The sequence below is a fragment of the Lucilia cuprina genome, chromosome 4 (assembly GCF_022045245.1).
Source record: "Lucilia cuprina isolate Lc7/37 chromosome 4, ASM2204524v1, whole genome shotgun sequence".
Classification (NCBI taxonomy): domain Eukaryota; kingdom Metazoa; phylum Arthropoda; class Insecta; order Diptera; family Calliphoridae; genus Lucilia; species Lucilia cuprina.
This window is the reverse complement of record NC_060952.1, coordinates 4,075,465-4,086,899: the sequence shown is the minus strand read 5'-3', so window position 1 is coordinate 4,086,899 and position 11,435 is coordinate 4,075,465. Positions and strand designations below refer to the sequence as shown.

The window sequence follows — 11,435 nt, the reverse complement described above, 5'->3', positions numbered from 1 at the left end:
GAACTGAACTAGAACTGAACTAGAACTGAACTAGAACTGAACTAGAACTGAACTAGAACTGAACTAGAACTGAAGTAGAACTGAACTAGAACTGAACTAGAACTGAATAAGAAGTGAAATGTATTATTAGAAATCATAAATGCTTAAAAAAATATATTCATTTTAGCAATTGCATGAAATTTTCCTTATATTAATGTAATGTAAGGCATAAACTTTAATAAAATTCATCATTTTAAGACTATTAAATTGAAAACAGTACTAATTTTCCGAATAATTGCATTCACGACACTTATTAAATTAACTTTAATAATCAATCATATAATTTCAATGATGCATGAAATACTATAACAACATAAATCTTTATCATATAAATTTAAGCACACACTGTCAATGCTTTAACACTTTTTTTCAAACACAACTTCCGTTTTGCCACAAAGAAGTATATAAAACGATTATAAAGATCAGACAACAATAAGCAACCCTAAATAAAAGAATGAAAAGTTAAGAAGTATTCTAAAACCCTAAAGAAACTGTCGTTGAAATAAAGATACTAGTCGTGAACTTTTACATAGAACCTGAGAAATTGTGAATTGAAATCAGTTAAATCACTTCATTTCGTTGACAATTTGTTGGGAAAATTTACGTTTATGACACGCACAAATGCATGTCAAGTTAAATACATTTACAGACATACGCTCTCATATTTGCACAGATTCTTAGGCAATGTTAAAGGCACACATACATACAACTAAACATGTTCAAGACATACATTCAAATGACACACACCGATGACATATTCTGATGCACAAAATTACATAGATGAATAAGCATAATCATTATAATAGAGACATAAATAAACATATTTACATGCGTGATTGTGTGTCTGTCCGTCCGTTCGTCTGTCTCGGTTTGACATGAATGAGTAAAAGCCGTGACATGTATATGACAGAAAAAATTGCAGTTGGCAAGAAAAAAGAAGGCGAAAAAAATAAAGATATAAATAAAGAAAACAAGTGGTCTTTTCATGTATTCAAGTTGCATAAATAGCGTATAATCTTAACACGAATGAACGAATGCATAAAAGTAATTGTTATTGTTGTTCTTCTTGTAATTGTTATTGTTAGAATAAAAATAATAACAATACAAGAACGCACTTATACACTTCTCTTTCTTCCAAAAAATCTACTGCTTTGTAATAACGCACTGGCAAAATATGTAAATGTAGATGGTAAATGTTGTTTAAACAAACATACACATATATACTTACTTGCAGTATATAAACTAAAGTACACACATTTCTACCTCTAAGTAATATTAATAATGAAACCCAACATACTTGTATGCATGAGTATGCACTCGTAGTCGCTATAATACGTTAAGTGGCTGTATTGCGTATACGCAACATTGTATAATTTAAATTGACACATACAAACACCCTCTACAACTTAGAACAGAGTAAATATGTGGCAGACAATAGAAAAAGAAAAACAAATATGTTGACTTTAAAATAATGAATGCATTTATGCAGTTAGCTTCAGAGGGGAAGGTAAACCAAGGCAATGATTTCAAATGTCTTTTGGAATTAACTTTACTGGTTGAAGTTTATCTACATTTGCAGTACTTATTCAACATATATTCAGTACTTGGGTATTCTTTTAGTAACTTTTGATAGCGGAAATACCGCGCCCTATAATCTACTCTGCAGTCTACTCTATAGTCTAGTTTATAGTCTATAGTTTAGTCTATTGTCTAGTCTATTGTCTAGTCTATTGTCTAGTCTATTGTCTAGTCTATTGTCTAGTCTATTGTCTAGTCTATAGTCTAGTCTATAGTCTAGTCTATAGTCTAGTCTATAGTCTAGTCTATAGTCTATAGTTTATAGTCCAGTCTATAATTTATAGTCTAGTCTATGGTCTATCCTACAGTCTATACTATAGACTTGTCTATAGTCTAGTTTATAGTCTATAGTCAATTCTATAGCCTAGTCTATAGTCTAGTCTATTGTCTATTGTTAATCTAGTCTATAGTGTAATCCATAGTCTAGTCGATATACTAGTCCATAGTCGTGTCTATAGTCTAGTTTATGGTTTAGTCTATAGTCGGATCTATGTATGGTTTAGCTCTGTAAATTGAGATATATTTCCAAAATTATTCTTCATTCAAAAACAGTGCTGTTCTCAGAAGCCATTCCTTACGAGTATAACATTGAGTTCTCCGTTAGCTAACGCATTCATTCATATAAATTCTTGTTGCCTGTATTTCTTACTTTCTGAATTTTCATTCATGCATTCGTATCAGCATCTGTGACATGTTTACTTTTTTTCCAGCGTATTTTTTCATCTACTTAATTTTCAGTTTTGAATTTGAGTTTGTGTTCGTTTCGTGTTTTTTCATAACATTTTCTAGATATACATACAGATATATGTATGAGAAGTATTCAGGGTTATATTAAAGTGCACTTGTTAACGTCTGCCAGCCAGCTAGAGTAAAATTTGTTGATGTAGGTATGTACTTATGTGTGTCTGTTAGTATGTGTACTTTAGTGTCTGTAATTGTATAAGAAAGTGTGTGAAAGCTGTGTATTTACGCGTTTGTGTGTGTAAAATATTTAAAATGCAACTGTTTAATCACGTGGGGCAGACGTCATCAAATATGCACGCATTTATATGTAGAATGTTGGCTGTCTGGCTTATGTATGTAAGTAAGTATTCTTCTTGTTGACAAGAGTTATTGTGGTGTTGTCGTCATCGTAGTTGTCGTATCCTGAGCTTTTTCTTACTTACTTGGTTCTTTCATTCTATCTTATTTGTTTGTGTGCTTGTTTTTTACTTGCTTGCTATATATGTATGTACATGTTAGTGTAAGTTTTTCTCCTATTATGTCTGTCCGTCTGTCTTTACTATTCAGCTTGCTTCAGAATTCTGTGCTGTTTGCTTAATAAGGTAACAGGCGTTTGGTTGGATGGATATCACGTGACACTTTAGACACCTTTTCATTTTAATGAGTTGATGGTGCGTCACTCCAAGTGGCAACAAAAATGATTATAGTTTTCTTTACGTTTTTTGCTTATGTTTCTGTTGCAGTTTTTCTTCTTTTATAGCTGGAAATACAAAAACGTTCGTCTATATTTAAAAGACAGGTCGGGCAAGAGATTGTATGTATGTAATATATTTTAGATGCCTTTACTTTTCATCAGACTGGTGTTGCAAGTTAATTAAGTACGTTGCCACAATAGGTTTGAGGTAATAATTTTTTTTAAGCTTGTGCAACTTTTCTTAAAAGCGGTAGAAGGAATTAAATAACAACAGCAACGAAAACAAAATTATTTCTTTTTTGCTGCATATGGGGTTAAATAGGGTTATACGTACATTCATACGTATGTATGTTTGTGTTGTTGCACACACACAAACACTTACCTTTAAAAAATATTGACATTTTATTCGTATGTGTGTATGTATGCAGCAAAAAGTTTAATGACATTTCACAGCTTAAAATCTGAAGAACAAAAACAAAAAATAAACAAACAACAAAAAATCATCATCATTTATACACACAAACAGGGACAAACAACCGTGTTGAAGAGTCAAAAACGACAATAACAACAACTACAACAAAATTGTAGACAAGCACATGTATAACTACAACAACAAAAAGTATTTGTTACACCAACAACAAATACTTTGAAAAAAGAAATACAACAAATTTGTTAAAAAAAAAAACAAAACACAAGTAGAAAAAATAAAAAGAATTTCAATTGCATAATGGCGCATGTGTTGCTGCCGCTACTGCTGCAATCGTATATGTTTTGTTTCTGTGTTCGTCTAACAAACATGCAGCAAGGATATTCATATAAGACATTGCACTGATTGCTAAATGTTAGACTTTCGATTTTGGGTAGATCAAAAAGATGTTCGGTCATTGCAGCTTGTTGACAATAAGTTGGGATTCTGGGAAATCCATCCAGAAAAAGTGCTTGTTGGCATAGAGTTAGGACTTTGGGAAATCTTCTCAGAAAAAGTGCATAATTTATTGATATATGAATAATTTAAATAAATCTTTTACATAAAATGAATGTGTGAATATTTTTTAGGAAATCCCTTTTATGAAAATGGATTCAAATCAAGTAGGATCAAAACTGGAATGGATAATTGCTGGAGTTCTTTATCAATTAGCTAAAATAGTCTATCGGATCCTTAGAGTGAAAACTAGATCTTTTTCTGTTTTAGCAGTGTATAAAATATGTGTGGCTGAATACCCCTTTTATAGCTTAAGTAAAAAAACTGCAATGATCCAGACATACGAAGACATTCTTAAAAACATGCACATGTAAGTATGTGTGCTTTTATTTCTATATATGTAAAACAAAAAAGTCTTTGGATTCTTCTAACATAAAAGTGTTGCCGTTTTTTTCCATTTTTGAAAAAAAAAACTTTTTGTTTTTTTTTTTTACTTTGTAGACTTTATGAGCTTTTGTTAATAGCTCACAGAGGAAGCCATTTAAGTGGTTCTTCTTGAAAATTTATATTCCAGACAGCTTTCCCTCACTTTCACAATTACACAAATACATATACTAGCTTACAAAAAAATCTTTACAATTACACATACAACAGCTGTTTGTATGTATTTGTCCCTATATGAATTGTTTTTGTGTAATAGGCACATACATAATGAACCAGAATTTTTATGCTTTCTATTCATTCTATTAGAGTTCTTGATGTTTTTGTTATTGTACTTGTTATTTTCTTCTTAACATTTGTTTTCTGTCATGTTGAAACAATATTCAGCCTACACTTTATATTATCTTTTATACTCGAACACACTACGTCTAACTCTTACACCTGCCCCCGTGTCAATGTCCATGTCTGATTGGGTGACAGTATGACTGCTTACCATAGTCAGTTAATCAAATTGTTTACCAGTTGTTACCAGAAGTCCAACAATCAGTTTTTGTTGCTACCAATAATAATGAAGATGGATTTGATAATGGTGATGATGATGACGATGTTGAAGTTGCTACTGTTAAAGACGAGACGAGGTTGATGAGGAAGATGACCTAGATAAGACACGTTTTTATTGTATGAAATACATTGTAAGTACATACCGATTACAATACAATATGCACAATACATTATTTACACTTGTAGTTACGTCTACCATACAAATATAATACATTAATGACACAAAACAATAATCGCATATTTTGAATTTTGTAATTATCTGTGTTCTCATTTGCAGTAGCATGTGTGTACGTACACATATAAATTGTACAAATTGTAGTGCATTCTATTTAGTCTACTAATACTCAAAATAAGTATTGTACACTTTTTCTAGCATAATTGCTCTTTAAGAAAATTTCGAATCTTTAGTATGTGTATCAGTTATGAATTTAAACATTACCAAAAATCCACATTCTCATGCTACACATTTAATGCATTCGTTGCATGTCTATGATGCTATTGAATGCGAGGGTGTTATAGAAAATGTTTTGCTTTTAATGAAGAGAGTCATGTGTTAATAAAACGGAGGTATACGGTCATAAAGAGATACGAAAGTAACGCGATTTCATCATGCACCGATAGTACAGCATAGTTTATAGTCAGAAATCGTGTCTGTCAGAAATAATTATCTGCATATATAAATCTGCATTTAAACCACAGTTTACAACTCTCTTCCTTTTAATGTTTTATGTTTCTTCCATTTGAATGAAACAATTGTTATATTTAAAACTCAGATAGTCCTCGTCAAGGTTTTTTATACCTATATAACTACATATACATATGTATATGTATTTGTACATGAAATTTAAATTCTAAATTTAGTTTATGTGTTTACAAAAAACTTTGTCTGAACCCCCATAAGCAGGCTTCGCCCGACCACTGGTCATGTTTTCTTGTTATTGTCATTAATTGTTTGCTTGTTTACTTGAATATAGAAGGAGAATTTTGATCTATTTCTTTTGGAATTTAGGTATATTTGTAGACCTTATCTTTTTAATACAGGGTATGACAAAATGTATTGAAACTATAAATAACAGAAATTTTGTACATACAGTAAATACACAATTTCGTAATATGATTCACTTTTAAAGAGTTGTGGCTTTGTTTGAAGCATCCTGTTTTCAAGTAAACGTGTGATTGCTTGTTTGTGTGTGTTTTATCTGTAAAACATAGAACATATTTGTGGTTTTGTTTAGTCTTAATTCTTGTTCATGTTGTGTAATTTGAAACCAATTCGGGATTGATTGACTTGCTTACATGCATGAATATGTGATACTTTTTATTCAAGTTTTTGTTTTTCTCATTTGCTTTTAGTCATGTTGTTACTGCTGGTTTTTTTTGGGTTTTAGCAGTGTTGTTATATGATTTCTTTAGATCCTGAGATTATCGTTAAAGTATTATACATAGGGCAGTTTTTTTTAATTTTCTTGTATGTTTGTATGTTTGCTGCTAAGCTTAATAAACCTTCAGTATTTTTCAGTTTGTGTTAAGTATGGAATTAGTTTTACCCTTATGAATATTCCCTTACTTTTAGCTGTAATAAATATTTAATAAGTGACACAACCCACCAGTTTGCAAGATGTCGTAAAGATACAATTAAGATGCTACACAATTGTGCAATAGAGTATAAATCTGGTTGGTATTTTGTACTCAAATTGTATTTGAATTTAATTTTGAACAAGTAAGAAGTTATAGTCGGGTGAGGCCGCCATATAATATCATACACCTGTATACGAATAAAATGTGATTTAGTTTTTATAATAAAGTATTTAAGTTGAATTGTACCTTGCCTCAGATAACATTTACTGTTTAATAAAACTGTGGATACTTAAGTAAATTTTGCTGGGGGCTTTTTAGAGGCCCTATAATTATAAAGTTCATCAGGGTCATCAATACTAGTATAGAACGTGGGTCTGTAGCTTTTTGTCGAGATACGAGTATATTAAGCATAATTATGAACTTAGAAGCCCTATTTGACGGGTGCAGTTCTATGGGGCCTAGGTGAAATAATGGACCGATGTTAACCATTTTCAATAGGCTTCGTCTACAGTACCATAAAATATCATGTGCCAAATTTCATTGAATTATCTGAAAAATTGCGACCAGTAGTTTGATTACAATGTTTACAAGCCCTTTTTGGGGGGTACAGTTGTATGGGGGCTAGGTGAAATGGACCGATCTTAACCATTTTCAATAGGGTTCGTTCCTGGAACAATAGAAGATCATGTACCAAATTTCATTCAATTATCTTCAAAATTGCGGCCTGTAGTTTGATTACAAAGTTTACATGGACGGACATACGGACAGACGGACGGATGGACATAGCTAAATCGACTCAGAAAATGATTCTAAGCCGATTGGTATACTTTAAGGTGGGTATAGAACCAATATTATTGTGCGTTACAAACATCAGCACAAACCAAATATACCTTCGCCATTAAAGTGTTGTAGGGTATAAAAATGGACGCTATGTAAATATTTAAAGCGTGTGCAAATTTTTTATTTTACAATCGGTTTTTTATTTTTTTAATTGATGGAGAAGATCTGAATTTTTTTTTTTGCGCGAGTTATTTATCTTTCTTCGAATCTAGAGTACATAAATTCTTGAAAACCCTGGGCGTACTGTATTTAGTGGGTGTGACACATTTCGTACCAAATATTTTTAGCCAATACCAAAAGTTTTGAGAAACTATTAAAGCTACAGTTCTCTAGGATAAACTGAAATGCAAAAAATGGATGGACAATAAATAATGCCATATAAAACAAAAAAAAATTCTGTAAAGGACTATTGCCATGGGCGTACTGGCATTAGTGGCTGTAACACATTTCACACCTAATATTTTTAACCAATACCAATTGGAGTAAATTTTTAAGAAACTACAAAAGCTACAGTTCTCAAATTTTCTAGGATAAACTGAAATGAAAAATGGATGGACAAAATATAATACCATATAAAAAATAATCAAATTTTTCTGTAAAGGATAAAAAACTAAACATTTTAAAGTAATAATAAATTACTAACTTTCAACAATATAAAACTTCACTACTTCGTACCATTTAAAAAACGTGTTTCAACAAAAATCACTTAATTCGTATTGCTGCCCATTTTTTTCGTTGTTGCTTTTTTCGTGAAAGGACCCACAAATACATACATATATACATACATCACTGCACACACAAATATCACCTTGACCTCTTCAATCCAATTGAAAAATAAGAGCTTAAATTGCAAGTGACAGAAAATCATTCAAATGTGTATTAAAACTAGATGGAGATTTATGTTGAACAATGTTTTTGAAAAATCATCATGAAAAATGTACCGAGTTACTCATACAGATACACATAGACACAGATACTAATTTTTTCGCTGCTAAAACAACATATCCCTGTAGTTCTAGATGGATGTTTAGAACTAGTGAGTGCTTTAAGGACACTTCTGGTTTATCTTCATTACTTCGAGACACTTAAGTAAAGATTGTCTGTCTGCCCTCAGCACTAGTTTAGAGTAGTAAAAATACCTGTTCTCCTTTACGCATTTAAGATATTCATATTTTTGTTTAAACTACAGGGATTGTATTGTGAAATGTGAAATATTTATTCTGGTACATATGGATAGATGCTATGACTACAAACACCGGGTTTATGGTTTTGACTTTTATTTGTGGTATAGCTGCATACGTGTGTAGTTTTCTATTTTACTTCAATTTTAGTTTTTTTTTGTTGTTGCTTCTATGTAGTCTCATTTATTTCATTCCCGTGTTCGTTCTTAGGCCCATATCTTTGTGTCTAGTTAGAAGTGCAACAACGCCAACAGCAACAACAACAAAAAAGTAAATCATAACAACAAAGACTAACCAAAAAAGGAAAAAGCAACACTGAAAAATAACTAAAAAATCCTTAAACGGAACATCTTCATGGATTTTGTATTTTTGTTGTGATACATACAGTTTAGTTGTGTGAAGAGTTTCATCATCTCACAAATCCTGCCTGATGTATAAGGCTGTCTTAGTTGCATTTATTGTTTTTGTGTGTTAGTTGTTGTTGTTGTATTGTTAACCGAGCCTAAAAATAATTTTGCTTTATTTGTTGTTGTTGTTCTCTCCATAATCTCTATTTGCTGCTTGTCTCGAAACAAGCAATCTCTAAGTGCAACAACACGGCAAATACGACTAAAACATAAATAAAAATATTTTTGTGTTGCTTGCAGAGTATTGGATTTGCTTAGTGAGCATCCATTATAAGAACAACAGCAGCATCAGTAGCGGCAACGTGTGCATCTATAACATCGAAAAAGCCTAAAGTTTGTGGAAAAATAAAAAATAAAATAAAATGAATGAATGGAGTTTATTCGTCTGCCTGTCAGTATTTTTAAAATATTTTTTGTTTTTCTCAAATGAATATTTGTAGGTGAGTTGAATGCAGTCAGAATAGCAGCAGCTACGTTGCATATTTGCAAAAAAGCGAAAAATTAAAAATAAAAAATCAAATAGAAACATATATAAAACGCTGACTGCAGACGTTATTTAAGGATGTTGCATACTCAAATATGTGCTGCATATAATAATAAAACCAACAACTACAATTACTGCTGTTACTGCTGATGATGACGATGATGATGGTCTATTTTTTTGTTTTCGTGTTTCGTGTTTTGTGTTAATGTTTTAATATTTTTTAATCGTTGTTTTTAGTCTGCTGTTTATTGTTGATGTTGTTGTTGTTTGTAACGTTATCCTTGTTATATTTGTATGAATTCGTCTGCGATTTGGTGTATTTTTGAAAACACTGAATAAAATTTTTATAAGGTGAGTTAATTTTTATTTTGATCTATACAAATTTGGTCGTGCGAATTTAGACGAATGTAGAGCATATGGAGAGGACAGTGAAACTCTGGAGCACTTTCTTTACCACTGTCAGGCATTTGTCGAAATTAGATCTAAGTATCTTGGAAGTGATGTTATTTCGGAAATAACTTCCCTGACTAACATTGATTGGAAAGTTCTTTTGAATTACGACCAGGAAACTGAGTTTCTGAACATTGAAAAATGTGAACACTTTTTCCTGGAAAGAAGCGCTCAACATGCAACATTTAGATTTCTTATGTCTTAAAATTCATATGATCTTGTTTGTATGTTACGTTAGATCCGAAAAAATGTATTCAGGAATATGTGGGCATTAATTGGAGTTTTTGAAGTAAATTGAACCCATGCCCTCCGGCCTGACAACATTAAATTAGTACTCGATTGTATTTACTACGTAATAATATACTTGTCAAACCTAACTTATTTTGAAATGTCTAGAGTTAAGAGACAGTTATATTTATCGTGTTATCCTTAGTTATTGCAAGTTATTAAGATTTTGACAAAATTAGTTTGCCACCAAAAAATCCGTTAATCTATTTTATTTATATTTTTACTTATAGTCAATGCCTGTACTTTAATATACATTCAACCTTCCCTACCTTTATAAACATTTCACATACTGTATATATTCATTCAAAAAATAATGATGAGTACTTCATTTGCCGTAACTTTTTTATATTCCCAGCTTCTCTTAATTTTTTTGCATTCATTTTTTAAAAGCCCATACTTTTTCTTGTGTTATTTGCCACTAGATCCTAAAAAACCAGTTGTGTGGCATGACTGACTGGTTGATTGTAAAAAATAAAATAAAAAAAACATGTCAGTGACAGTGCCGTGTGAAGGTGAATACGTACGTAGTTATGTAGGTATAAAGTTTTTTCAACTGTCTGTAAGTCTGTCATATTTGTAAGGATTCCCAAAAATGTCTGTCCTTGCTACAAAAAAAAAAAAAAAAAAAAAAATCCTCCTCTCTTACTCTCTCACAACAACTCTTTTAAAAATATGCCTGCCTGTATGTTTGAATTTTTTTATAAAGTTTGCCTTGTAATATCTAAAATACTTAGACGTTTTTGTGTGTGGTTTATATGATTTGCTTAGCTTTATGTACGAGTAGTCAGTCATGCACTCTTCTCCTCCATATATTGGTTTAGGTTGATTCTTCTTCATGTTGTTGTTTTTTCTGTTGGTGTTGTTGACGACAACGTTTCTTCTTTTAATGTAGTTTATGTTGTTGTTGTTGCTGTTGGATCTGTATGCCACATAGTCTGTTTGTTGTAAGCCTTGTGGTATCATTTACACTTGCAGTTAGCTGCGTCGTAATCATTACTATACACCACCACCATTAAAATGCATGTATGAATGTTGTAAATAGTAAAGGATGTTCACGAAGTAATTTATAAAATCTTAGAAATACTTTGCTACGGCCATTTGTTTTGTAATTAATAAAACCAATTTTATTAAAATCGGAACTAGAACTGAACTAGAACTGAACTAGAACTGAACTAGAACTGAACTAGAACTGAACTAGAACTGAACTAGAACTGAACTAGAACTGAACTAGAACTGAACTAGAACTGAA

At 31.4% G+C, this 11,435-nt stretch overlaps 1 protein-coding gene across 2 annotated transcripts in view; it reads left to right on the top strand.

The window, feature by feature from the left end:
* The window catches only part of LOC111690846, a 156,401-nt gene that overhangs the window by 108,375 nt on the left and 36,591 nt on the right, over positions 1-11,435 (top strand). The window lies entirely within an intron of this gene.